The 14,678-nt window shown below is 32.6% G+C and overlaps 1 protein-coding gene across 1 annotated transcript in view; it reads right to left on the bottom strand.

The window, feature by feature from the left end:
- Galntl6 (polypeptide N-acetylgalactosaminyltransferase like 6) overlaps positions 1-14,678 on the bottom strand; it is a 1,019,213-nt gene that overhangs the window by 489,205 nt on the left and 515,330 nt on the right. The gene's annotated exons all lie outside the window — the stretch shown is intronic.

A 14,678-nucleotide genomic window follows, 5' to 3' on the forward strand; every position in this document is an offset into this window, starting at 1 on the left:
TGTTGCTCAGATGCTATCTTTATAGCTACTTAGTCACAACTCATTAGTAGCACGGACAACAGAGATAATAGGGTTTGTATGTCAAGCTTGTTCTTAATCTGTAATTTGTTTAAATCCTGTCATAGAGCTCAATGGATTGTGGCAAAAAATTGTGCCATTTCTGTCCTGGTCCACCCAAATTCATTTTAATATTTTTCTTTTCTCTTTTTCTTCTACTGGTTTTCTATTGCTTATACAAAGTGCAGCCTCCTTGCAGGGATGTTTGCCATATAGGCTCCTCCTTTCAGTGATATATTAGTTGAGTTTGAAGGTGACACTGGGTTGGCTTGCAATGGCAAGGGCTTGTCAGATTGACTCAGACTGTAGCCACTTTGCAGATGCATTTAGAAATGAGCATCTTTTATATTCTGTGAGCTGCTAATGCTCCTTCTGGTATACAACCTGGCTTTGGAAGTAAGTGGTATTTTGAGATAAAGAAATTGTGCTTAACTTTGCCATGATTAACCAGAAGAATTCCATCCAAAAGTGAGCCTTGTCACTCAACATTTTATTTCTCAAGGTATACAGGCTTAATACTAGAGGGTGAATTAGATTTTAGTGTTGTCAGGCTGATAGACACACATGTGCTTGGGTTTTCCTCCCTTTCAGCAGACTCAGTACAGAAATTAATTTACTTCTCAGCTCTCGTTCTGTGTCATCATAATTATTTGGGAAATTTGTTGCTCTAACATTCCCTTAGCTCTTACTAGGAATTACATAGCCAGATAAACATGTTGACTCTTGTGGGTGAGAGAAGGATCTCTGACTAGCACTTCCCATTCAGGATTATAACTTCTGTACTCAAATATGTCAGTCCTTTGTTTAATAGGATTTAGAAAGTTATTATATAATGTAGTAGTGGAAAAACGAAAAGCTCTCTGTCTTTTGCACTCTTCCTTTGTCGCCATACTCAAGTTATAATAAACTAATTTAAATTTTGTATTTAATGGTAAATAACTTTGTATCGAAAAAATAATGTATTCTCAACTTCCTCAAAGTACATAGCATTTACATGCACAATATTCCTTTATAAAAGTGGCCTAACAGATGGTTAGGTCCTTTTTTTTCTCCCTAGTTTGATTAAAATAATGAGGCTTTCCCTAAGCTCATTATCTAAAATATCCTTCAAGTTCCCTGTGCATTTTGTATTTTTTCTCCTTCTAAAAGTATCTGCATATAGCGCACTACATTCTTTTATTTGATTTTCTATATTCCTCTCACAATGTAAACTTCTCAGAGAGGGATTTTGTCTGATTTTTCCACTACTGTGCCCACAGAACACAGAAAGCAACTGATACATTATAGGTACGTTATTCAATAAATGTATGTTGAAAAGAAAGAAATGCTGTCAACATTTAAGGGTTTTTTCAATTCTTATCCAGTAACATTGCTGTGTCCCAGTCAAACCAAGATTTGGTTTTTTTGCCCTGATCAGGCAATTTTGAACCTACATCTGCAAAAAGTCTCTTCTCTCTTCTCCCATTTGTTATACAATTACTTACGTATTTTTCCACATGAGTTATAAGGAGAAAAAGGTTAGAGGGTATTGGCATTGTTTTTAACTCATGCCATCACCATTGGCGTCCAAACTTGTGCTCTTCCATAAAACAAATGAAAGACAATTTGACAGCCAACCTTTACCAGGTGTGAGATTTAGTCACAATTATCATTACCCAAGGGCAAATGAATGATTCATTTGGAGTTTATTTTGAAAGCCCAAATTCGATTCCCAACTGCATCCTAATGTAGTAATTGCATTACCAGCTTCCTCTAATATTTACAAAGTACTCAAACTACATTAGTGGTTTATGACATCACCAATATCAGTTGATTTAATTTTGTTTTTCCCCTTTAGCGGTCATGCATCATTTTCCATAAGAGCTCACCTAATAATGCTCATATAAATCTTCACCAATTTCTTACTACATTAAAAGCCTTTTGGTCCTAATGTAACCACTTTATCAGGAGATACACAGTCTTGTTTGCTGACTAAGCATAGTCATACTTACATAATGAAGATGAACAATTAAAATTCAGGAAGAAAATTAAAACAGATTTTCCTTTTAGAATGGCATAGTTAATTTTTGTAGACTGACATAATGTGTGACCTTTCATTTCTCGGGTTCTTCAAATGTGGCTTACTTTGTATAAAAGGAAAGTTGCTTTTTCATTTAGTTTTATAATGAATGTGATGCCCACCAAGTTGTTAGGTAACAATAAACACATTTTATTTCCTATAGACTTTGTATAAGGAGTAGGAGGAAAAAATCAATGTGTCACAACATCATAAAGCAACCCAGAAAATAAAGTGAGAAATTAAAAAGCCAATACAATTAACTGATGGTATTTGATCTTCCATGTATATCACAGCGAATTCAAAGATTGGATGTGTTTGTTTTGTCTTGAGGATTTTTGTTTTCAAGATCTTTTTGGAACTCTAAATGAAGATACATTTCAAATGCCTTCTGATTAGGAAATTATTTTGCTAAGTATCGTTGTTGACAATAGGAGACAATGAGACTCATAGAGATTTTATCACAGTTAGCAACTTAGTCATTTCCTATATAGTACCACTGCTATGTCACTTACTACAAAGAGAGAACATAATGTTTTAATAGATATTTTTAGGACAAACAACTAAGATTGCTTAACTATTTCACTTCCTAAATTTATTTCTATTCAGTTTTAAAGAAAAATACATAGCACAGTTCTAGGTTTGGGTTGCACAACATTGATGAATTTAACCTTCAGGGACCATATATGTACAAATGGTTATGAAGATGAATTTATGCTTTGTGTGTTTATTTTAACACAAAAGATAAAAATTATGTGTCATAGAAAATAATATATAGGCTTCTTGATATGTCTCTTGGCTAAGTTAAATAAAATATACAAAGATCTTGTGATTTTAAATAATAAAAATGAATTAAGAAAAAATTAAAATATAAAAGGAATTGCAGTATTTTGTTTGCATTAATGTATAATTATCCTTATGAATATTTAAAAATATTATTCCATAATTTGTAAAAAAAACCCTGAAAAATTTCTTATAATATTTATGAGCTTTGTAAATATGAGGAATTTATCAAGTCTTTCAAACTCTTGATTTCTATTTATTTCATCATGTTAGAGATATGGATTCATCAAGATAGCTCATTAAAATACATCTACTAAGTGCTTAGTTGCTCAAGAAATGTGCACTTCTTTCCTTTTAGTTAAAATATTAATTAGAAAGTCATACATTGCTTCCTTAAATTAATAGATAAAGATAATGACTGTAGGTCTAGTTTGTATATATAACATATATAAATACATTAATTTATTTACTCATGCCTAAAATTATTAATCATTATTTTACCTTTAAATCCCAACATCAGTAAATCTATATGGAAATATTAAATAATCTCTCAAATGAAAGTGTTCTATTATTTTTTTTTTTTGTACAGAGGATCAAACTCAGGACCTTGCTCTTTTGAGGAAGGGGTGGTGCCACTGAGCTAAATCCTTGACCCCAGAATCCTCTACTTTATATTTCACAATGTTTTCCTCATTAAAATATTCCCTTTAGTGTCATACAGGTGATCAACTTTGATCAAAAGGTGGTAAATTTTAATATTCAGTAAGAATAGAGCTTTGAAAATTCAAAATTGCATGTACTGCTATTGTACATTCATTAATCAAATACCGACTCATAGGCAATGCTGGACAAAATGGGGTAGAAGTTATTAACTTAGAAAACTCAATTGTTTGATGAAAGTAATGTAAATGAATTTCTGGAAAAGAAATTACATTTTTATTATTTAGTCTGACTATTACTTGTAGTTGTTTTATGTTTTAGGAGGTTTCAATTGTTAAGGCAGCCCTGTAAAATCTTGACAAACTTTGAATAACTGTTGACTATTGCGGTTGGTAGTTCATTTGTAGCAAGTGTTTAATACTTGGTACATTTCACTTTGGATATAAAGTTGGCAATTTCAAACACTGGTTTAATCTTCACCTTCAGACATTATTTTTCAAATGAACTTACTAGGAATTTCAGCTAATAATCGTGTATTTTAAAACTTTTTATTGCCATCGTTTTTAAATATTATTTTCTTTTCAAATAGAGATAGTAGGATTTTAAAGATTCCTGTTCTAAATGAAATACTTTAGGTCTGCAAATACTTGACAACTTTCCTAACCTACTAATACCATCGATTTAATTCAAATATTAGTTTCTGTAGTTTGAATTGGAGGTAGTTACCTGAAAGTGATAATGGCTTCTGATTAAGCAATGGGGAAAAAAATGAGTGTAGAGGGAAGGCAGTGTGGAGTATAGTAATTTTAATGGATAAATTATTTTGATGCTATATATGTCACATATATAAATATATGTATAATACTGGAGACTTACTTGCACACATCTATTTATATTTTAAAATTGTTTTGTTGTAAGCTAATTTTGGTTGGGACTCACTCAAAATACCACACGCAAGCCGTTTTCAGTGTTTACAATTCAATACTATGCTGTGTGTCATAACCGTACAGATGTAGAGCCATATATAGCTTAAATATTTCTGTTTTAAATAAAAATTCATAGAGTAATCAAATGATAAGTTCTTCTTCCATAGTTTTTAATTTATGTAACACATTTCCAATATCCACTAAAATAGCATTTTACCGTAGACTTTTAAATTCAGCTTCAATAAAAATAAAGGTGTCCAAAAAATTTTCTTATGGGGGTATTTAACCTGATTCCTCAAATATTGTGAGTAAAAATATGGGCTAAAAGTTATAAATTGGTAACAAAAGTTAGTTTCCTAACTCATCTTCTTATATTTTCTACAGCTCCAATAATTCTTTCAAAAATCATCTGTCAATATAATATAATGCCAAATTGTTTCTATTAGAATAAAGACTTGGGTATTTATTTTACACAATAACCTAGAAGAAAAAGATTACATTCTTAGGCTACCTGTGCTTGTAAACCATAGGTTAGTAGTGCTGTTATATACAAACAGCTAAAATACTAAGTTGCATTTTCTTTTTACTGAGGCTAATTCTGCATAGAACAATATGTGGTATATGTTTAATGATGGTTATGGTTACATTAGAATTCACTAGAGTCCAGTATTCATTTCATAAAGTCAATGGACCTTGTGCTTGAACCATCAAATAAAGCAAATATTCATTTTATGTTTCATTGTTCAGATGTAATCCAAAGCTGGATCCATTATACAATGATTGATTATTTTTTCCAATATACACTTCAATTTGTTAAAAAGCATAATTTGAAGAGATTCTAAACAAATCAAAACAGCAAAGCGTTGGTATACGAAGTGACAGTAATGCCCACAGAAGAAATGCTATATTTGCACATAGCAGACACTAATGTGTCTGTGGCACAGTTGCCACAGAATCTGTCATATGCTTGAAGAATTTTGCATCTTCATGAATTTTTTATCACTTAGTTTGGCTTATTTCATTGCTGTAATGTCTTTTTCGTCGCTGTAGTTTTTGAATAAGTGTTTTTTATTATGTAGCCCAGAGCATTATTAGTCTGTTGTCATCCACTCAGTTCATACTTTCAGTTTATTGATCTTATAAGGTTCATATTGGATGATATAAGTAATCATAAGAATGAATCGTAAATGGATGATTAGAAGCATAAATATAAATGAGAAGCACAGTTTAACATGGAAGGATGCCACAGTATGATTATGAAGAGAATGAGACCTATAACTGTAGAATTAAATTGTGTACACTTTACATGACCCAGAAACATCCTGAAAACTTCATAAACACTGCTGTCATGAACGCGTAATAATAAAAATTTAAATATGATGAAAGTACAATTAACCAACTTAAAGTGTTTTAGAAATACATAGAGATAAATATCAGGTGATTTCTGTAATTATTGAGAAGAGATACAAGACATGATAAACCGAATGTCGTTTAATCCACATAGACACAAAAGAAGCTATCCAATATTTGATTCTCACAAACTTTTAAAAATATAAACTTTTAAAAGGTGAAGAATAGGACAATAAAGATATTCTTTCTTTGATGCAAAAATTTAAAATATAGTTATTTATGTAGCAATTATGTAGGATATAAAATTGGATAGAGGTTCCAATATATACCAAACCAAACTTAATATACTCTTAAACTGAAGGCTAATGATCAGAAATAAATATTGCCAGTTCAGCTCTGTCATTAAGTAGGTATGAATCCCTATGCAACTAGTACTCATGTCTACGTGTCTTCGTAACTTTCTAAAGTTTTGGCTATAAATTTAAAGGGAAAAGAAAACTTTGCAAATAGTACCTTCAGAATAGAATAGCTATCTGATATTTTATTAAACTGCCTCAGTTTTTCTCTTAGATAATATTTTAGGTTGTAATGATCTGAAGTCATTAGTAGCTAAGATAAAACACAAAATTAATACAATATATGTTTGGAATAAAACTACCAGTTTTTCATCTTTGATCTAAATTTTCTAGCTGTTATGCACATATACTTTTTTCTTTTTGTGATCTATCTACTGAAATATGTATTCACTTAATCTTTTACTCCTTAAAATATGCAATTCATTTCAAGCACCCCAAATATATTCTTATTAATACATACGTACAACATAAAATTCATACCAACTGGCCTACATTTTAACTTTGCTTGCCTACTTCTTTATGATTTCTTTTCCTAGCAGTGAGATTCAACATGTTTAGTGACTAGTAGGATTAAATTTGGATTTGTTGAGCATATAGCAACTTAAGATTCATTAAGATTAATCTGGAAACTGTAGTGAAAGTCCTCTAAGAATAGGTAATAACCTATTAGTTGTAGGCAACAGTACTTAATATCTTCAGATGGAGGGTTTCCCATTATTATCTCACTGATGAGCCACTAACTGGTGCACTGAACTGGTAAGAATTCTGGAAAAGTTTGTATCTTAAATCTCCATGTGAGAATGAGAACAGAGACAGAAAATTTTGTGATCATCAAATAAAGCACTAAAATAATGAGATTAGTGAGCAAAACATTGGGGTGCTTCAAAAGTGAGGAATTTGAGACTGTGGAAATCCTTAGATGATGGCTATCTAAGGACCAACTTGTTCAGCTTAACAAGCTAATTCTTAAATTCAGCTGCATTGGATGGGAGCCTCTTCAAAATACAAAGCCTAAGGATTTCCATTTCATCAGATCAAAAACTCTATCTAGACATAAGGATAGTAGCTAATATGGAACTTTCTATAGCTGGTGACCTATTGTTTTCTTTGCTTAGCAGGAGTTTCCTTTTTAAGCATCACTGCAATGCAAAGGATGTGCACTTGTGTGTGTGTGTGTGTGTGTGTGTGTCTGTGTGAATGTATATAATTACATCTTCATTTCTGTATATAAATAAATGTAATTACATCATTCCTTCCTGTAAATATATCTTTCCTTCCTATACAAATATATGTAACATAGATTCTATAAGGAGGAGGATGAAATGTCTCAGTTCATGTCAAGAATGGACATCTAAAAGAGCCATTTGTTAAATTAGGTTTCCAGGGCACCTGCTGTAATGAGGCACACATTAAGCCTGACAAGAAGGCTTTCCAAACCATTTTATTTTGCTCTAAAAATGTCTCTTAGTTCTTTTACAAATTTGCCAAAACCTAAATCAAACACCATTTTCTTAGTAATTATATGTTGAAGGATGTAATCATTGCAGCTTCAGAAACTGTGAGACTGGTAGCCCAGCACTGGGCCTGTTCCCACAGTCACTTTTGTTAATGCACTAATGAGCCATTGTCACAGTGGAGCCAACCTGGCATTAGCACTCACAATAAATTTACCGCAAGAACACTGCTGTTTGTAATTAGCTCTTCATTACACAATCAGGCTGATTTAGAGAAACTCGTATGATTTGCTCAGCAAATGAAGCAATATAATTACACTTCACTTGAAATCAACAAATTAGACTGCTGTTTGCAATTGGCTATATTACGTACTATTAGTGCCCGGGCAATCACAGGCCTGTTGCTTCCTTTAACACTTAAGTAACGTAAGTCTAATTAAAACATTGAGTATTTCTGTGTATGCAAGAACAGCTACATAATGGTCACAATTTTCATAATTAAAGAGGGAAACCAAGATTTACGTTCACAATATTTTATATTAAGCTCGAGCCTTGGTCATTAAGATTATTATGCTACAAGTCAGAAGCTTAAAACAAAATGGGAGGAAATGAAAAATTTCTTTTTGAACCAAATTGTTTTCTAGTCATGGCACTTGAAAATTGAATAAGATTTAAATTAGGTTAAAGGAGAGTGATGAGCTATCTTTTAGTTTGTGCGATTCTCAGCATTAGATATGTAGTACCTCTCAGCTGTTTTGAGGGTGGTGTTCCTTCTTTTCATTGTGTTTTTGACTCGAGTTTATTTACAAGTTGTAATAATCACTGGAAGAAGTAGTTGGTAGGAATTTTAGAGAATGATTGCCTCATTTAGCAGGTAAAATGATCAGTTAAATTTGGACATCCTGTATTTTATCTGAAAACTTTGTGGTGTTTATGGTGGTGCCTTTCCCTGTGTTAACTGATGATATATATGAAGCGTAATGCATTTACAAGAGTTAACTCTCTGAAAGACAATGGATTAAATAAAGGTGTCAACAAATAAGATTTGAGTTAGTAATGTGCTCTCCATCAATACTGTACAGTTCTCTAATTCAGGGACTATGTCAATTCAATTTTATATTCTAAATAATTAGTACTTAAGACTATCAACTAAAATTATTCAATAAATTGATAAACAAGATTTAGAAACTATGCTCATTGTAATAAAATGATTTTTAAAAACCTTTTATTAGTATATGTCTGTGATACCTAATAAATACATTAATAGTGGGGAATGAGTATATGCACAGTGGTACCTTGGGTCACGAACTAATTCTTTCTGTGATTCTGGTCACAAACCACATTGGATGAGAAATGAATCAAATTCAAAGTTTAGGTCCAATGTTGACCTCATTGGGAAATTTGACTTGATTCTTGTTCAATGCAGTTTGGAATCAGAACTGTGGAGAGAATTAGGTTCGTGAACTGAAGCATCACTACATAGTGCATCTTGTTCTCTTTTGGTTCCCTTCCCCATCTTCTCCCACCCATCACCCTAGAGTTCTCTGTGTCAGGCTAAATAGTTCCATTCAGGGATCCGTTGATTTAGAAATCCATTGTTGATCCTTCCTTCTATGAGTTGTGTATGACTTTGTACAACTGGTATAAAGGCATGTAGGTTAATGTTAGTGGAGGTGCCCTTCAGTTGTCAGGATTTTTATTGTTTATTTATTTATTTATTTTATTTTTGGGGGGTACCAGGGATTAAACTCGGGTCTTTGTTCTTGTGATGCAGGCAGCAGAACCACTGAGCTAAATCCCAGGCCTTGCCAGGATTTTTTGACCTGCCCAAAGTTGGTGTACATTGTGCATGCGTGTGACATTCAGTGTTATTGTAGTTTCACAAAATATAGTTAGGATACTATTTTTTCTTTTGACCAAAGAGTAGAAAGAGATTTATGTCTCCTTGTCACATCCTGAATTAATCATTTAATTTCAAATTTTATTTGATAAGAAAATTCTTGAAAAATTTAGAATTCCCTAAATGTGTTCACTGAGTTCTCTCCATGGTATATATTTTCAAATACACCTGTACTCGATTTCACCTATTGCTCAAATTGTTGCTCATTTCCAAAGGGAATAACTTCAAATGAGGTGAATGACACATGACTTCTAGCTAAAGTTGAAAAACTGTGTGCATTTGTTGTTTTCTGATGCCCTTTGTTTAAGGTGATGAGAAAGTTTCATTCTATTCAGATTATAACTACCCACCCTCTTGGCTGTGCTGACTTTCAGATTTTGTTCTCCATTAGACACTAGGAAATGAAAGCTGTATTTCTGTGAAAAATATATTAGACTTCTCTTTGTGATTTCCATTTTCATGAGCACTGCATTGTCTCATTTCTTTCAATGACTTATATGAAAATGTTGACTAATTAAGAACTTTGTAACAGAGCTTTATAAACTTAAAACAGTGATGACAAAACTTTTTAGAGGTCAAGGGCCAAACTGAAACTCTAAGGCATGTATTTATCTGAAAGTGGCAACCCTACAATTAAACTTGAATATTAAAGTTTTAGTTTAGCAAAAACAACTTCACATTAACATCTATGTCTTAAAAGAAAAACACAGTAACATGTGTGCCATAGGTTTGCCACCTCTGCCTTCCTTAGTTAACTGCAAAAACCAAACATCCAACTTAAAATGTAGAAGAATTAAGTTACCAAGTGAAGTATAACAACTAGAAATGTTTTCTCCAGCGTGCTGACAGAATAAGAATTACATATTTTGAATTTGTCCTCCTTTCCCCTCAACTTTATATTGCTCTCATTTTGAACATTTCCATATCAAATCAAATGACCAAGAATTCAGTCCTACTGGCAGATTTATCCTTTGTTTGGTCAAACATCTATTCACTTGTATTCTCACAGGGTTATAGAGAAGTAATTTTTGTAAGGTTAGTTTAAAAAATCTTTCTATTAACATTAAAAACAAAACTGTCTCGTTTCAATATCCAGTGCTAAATGACTCGCTAATGCAGTATAGTATTTACTGAAGAAACGGGGCAACATTTTAAGATCTGGAATATTTATCTTTAAAAATTATATCCCACGCCATTCCAACAATGGCAGTTAACTGCTTTCGATTTTAAATTATGCTTTAAGTGCATTTCAATAGTGGAAATTATGCTACTGAAAGGTAGCCAGGCCACTGACCTCATTGAAAGATTTTCTATGTTATCTTTTAAAATGACAGGTTGATAAATCATTTTGTAGAGCACACAGAGGCTACCAGTTGAGCATGGATGAAATTTCAAGAATATAGAGAAAAACCATTTCAGTAATCACAGGGACAATATTCCAGTGTTAACTACTTTACACTAAGCCAGGCAAACAGCACCTAACGAGTCCTACAGCTCTCAAATGATGAGAGTTAACAATTGCTTTTCCTGGACACCCACACACTGCAGTGAAATGGCCCATTTTATGAAAAATACTTTAATATTTTATAAAATAGAAGTATCACTTGAAAGTATTTTTATTATTTTTACTAAACTAGACAAGAGTTATGATGAGCAGAGATTTCAACGTCTGGGAGTTCTTTCTTTCTTTTTTTTTTTTTTTTTTTTTTTTTTTTTTTTTTTTTTTTTTTTTTTTTTTTTTTTTTTTTTTTTTTTTTTTTTTTTTTTTTTTTTTTTTTTTTTTTTTTTTTTTTTTTTTTTTTTTTTTTTTTTTTTTTTTTTTTTTTTTTTTTTTTTTTTTTTTTTTTTTGAGTAGGAGGCTTCTGTCTGTAAATTAGCCTCTCCTCCTTTTTCTCTCCTCTTTCTCTTTTCTCCAGAAGTCATGGAAGGGATTCTGCTAACTTTAAATAACTTAGAAAGATTCCTTACTGTATTTTACCTGCAAAAATAAATACAAAATTCCAGTGTACGTCATCCTTCGCATTTCTTTCTTGGAGAAAGTCTGTTTTTAAAGTACTGTATATGTTTCTTATCTATGGCCTGATTTAATTCAGTTACAAATGGAACGGAGCAACTTAAATGTGGCTATTGTATTAAACCAGTATGTGTAATCTTAAGTTAAATAAATAGGACACATTTGTGTAAATATTGAATAGCTTCTCTGGTGTGAAAAACAAAGTGCAGATAAGATTCAAATTTTATAAATGATAATGTGAAATAGGAAGAAAAGGGCTAAAGGAGTAAGGGAAGGGGGAAGGGTAGGAGAAAGGAAAGAAGGGAAAGAAACAAGTATGAGAAAAGGGAAAAATGGAAACAAAATCTCTATAAGTAGGGAAGGGTGGAAGGAGATGAGGGAGGGCAGGGTATGGGGAAAAATAAGAACCAAGATATATCGTGCAAAGGTGCAACATCCCAATGATGAATGTAACTGTACTGTGTACCTAAAAAGTACCAATAAACTCTGAAAAAAAAAACAGTATGTATAAAATATTATCATTAAATTTTATAGAAAAATGATGGATGTTAAACATCATACTATTTTTAAATGATAGAAAATATAAAATAAAAATGGACTTTTCCATAATTTAGAAATACTTTCAGTAACTGGGCAATTCTACAAAGTGAGAATTTACTCTTTGCCAGTTTAAAAAAATGTGTTGCTTTGCTGCTATAAAAATGGCCATGGCAAAACTAAACTCTCAAAGACTGGATACTAAATGCTGTTTGGAATATTAAATGTTGCTTTATTTTCTCCTACTTTTGAATAAAACTTAATTTTAAAAATACTGTTAGTAGACAGTACAATTCACTGTTTAAGTTTGGGTCAAAAATATCCATGTTCAGAGGTGGGACTTGGGGAAGGTGATTGGATCGTAGAGGTACTAAACTCGTAAGTGTCTTTATCCAGTGATGAATTCATAGATGGATGTGCTACTAGGAGATAAGACCTCGGGGGAGGAAGTGGACAGTAGGGACTGTGATGTTGGAAGGTGTATGTCTCAAAGGCCCTCCTCCCGGTCCTGGGATTCCCAGCCAGGATGAACTGAGAGGCTTTGCTCCACTGCATTCATCCACCCTGCTGTTTCTGCTCTGCAGCCAGCAGACCATGGACTGAAATCTCTAAAAATGTGAGTCAAACTTCTCTTTTCTCTCTTGGTTGCATGCAAATATTTTTGCTTAGCAGCAGGAAAGCTGACCAACACATACCCTAATTGTGTATTTCATTCAGTAAAACTATATGAAAGCAAAGACCATGTTTGAGAAAAGAAAGACAAAGATCATATTTAAGAAAAGAAATCAAAGCTCTCTGAAATTTTCACACATTTCCCAAATGTGAATGTGTATGTGCATGTGTTCATGAATATGTATCTTATATGACTTATTGTTCATGTACTAAGCAAATCACAGATGAAAGGATCAGAAAATTCATGTTGACAGCATGGAACTTTTCAAAAAGATGAGAATTATCTGAACACAGTCACTTTTCTCTATGTCATTAAAAAACAAAAAGATGATTAGATTCACTCTATCTTCTCTCTTTTGGCTAGATGGTTTTTTCCTGATTTTGGCATTCATTATCTGTTTGAAATTTCTGAAACCTAAATTTCATTTCACAAAAAAATCCAATAGTTCTCCTATGGATTGGCCTGCCACTCTTACTGAACAACAGTACAGTCAAAGGTGTTGCTGGTGCACGTGTAACTAGGAGACAAGTTCTTTTGTTTTCTTGTTTTTTAAATTGAGTTTATTGGTACTTTTTACCTTTACAGTACAGTTACATTTATGCTTGGCATCTTGCACCTTTACACGGCAGGTCTCATTTTTACCCCACACCCCTGCCCTCCCTTCATTCCCTCCTCCTCCCCATTTACATAGACTTTGTTTCCATTTTTTCCTTTCTCATATTTGTCTTTTCCCTTCTATCCATTCCCCTACCCTTCCCACTTCCCCTACACCTTTAGCCAGCTATCCCTCTGCTGAGTATTTTTCCAAAATAATGAAAAGAATCATACCACTGTGATATATGCAAACCCATGTTTATAGCATCACAGTTTGTAATAGAGAAAACTTGGAAAGAGCCTGACGCCTTCTTTAAAGACCTGAAGTCCAGGGAGGCTTGCTCAGAAGTGAACACAGCTGGGTTCTCATGGCGTCTTCTTTCCTCTCTGAACTGCTTCCCACCGTTCTTATGCTAACGTCTCTGATGTTTCCTTCAGACCTCACTCTCATCTCTGTTCCTTTCTTTACACTCTTCTTACAGTTACGTTCCGGCACACATTTCACTTTCTGAGTACGACACCATCCCCAAGAGGAGGTCACAAGTCCTAGGTTCCCCACCAAGTTTGTCACCTCTTAACCTCTATGTCTAGGGTGTCCTGTGAATTTTACAGCCTGTCACTCTGTATTGTTTAATATGTCATAGTTGTTGGTTTTGCTCATCTGAAAGCCATCTCTTATTATATAATGTTTCAGCTTCATCAACTTATCAATATAGGTTTTGATGGTTTCCTACTAGTTCTTTGTGCATATCCATAAAATTGTATTTATTTTGTACGATGAAAATGTATTGAATTCATTTTTCTGAGTGTTTAATAATAGTAATATGATTAAGTACTATGCAATTGTGAGAGAAACTTAGAGTTTTCTCTGACACTCTCCAATCCTATTAAGACTCTCAAAAGCACCAATATGGATACAGATACTTGGTAGATTCTAGGCACACAAAGAAAGCAGGTAGATGATAATTGAGGACTAGAAAGTCTAATTAGTACAAATGAGATTTTTTTTAAAAATTTAAAAAGCATACATACCTAAGACTTGGAAAATTCTGTTGTGGTACTATTTACACTGCAATATTTTCAGAAAAAGTTCTGCTGTGAAAAGTAGAAACAAACTAAAAATATTTATTTGTTTAACAATTACCCAAGAAAATGTGATTATTTAATTTATAATTGTTAAGGTATAATGTAGGAATCTTCTTCACAACGATTTCTCAGTTGTTGATATGGGTGTGTATCACTCAGAGGCTTCTGGAAACGGTTTTTGGTTTTGTGGGTTTTTTTTTTTTTTTTTTTTTTTTTTTTTTTTTTTTTTTTT

Source organism: Fukomys damarensis, unplaced genomic scaffold (genome assembly GCF_012274545.1).
Source record: "Fukomys damarensis isolate Sample0158 unplaced genomic scaffold, DMR_v1.0_HiC HiC_scaffold_18, whole genome shotgun sequence".
In the NCBI taxonomy this organism is placed as follows: domain Eukaryota; kingdom Metazoa; phylum Chordata; class Mammalia; order Rodentia; family Bathyergidae; genus Fukomys; species Fukomys damarensis.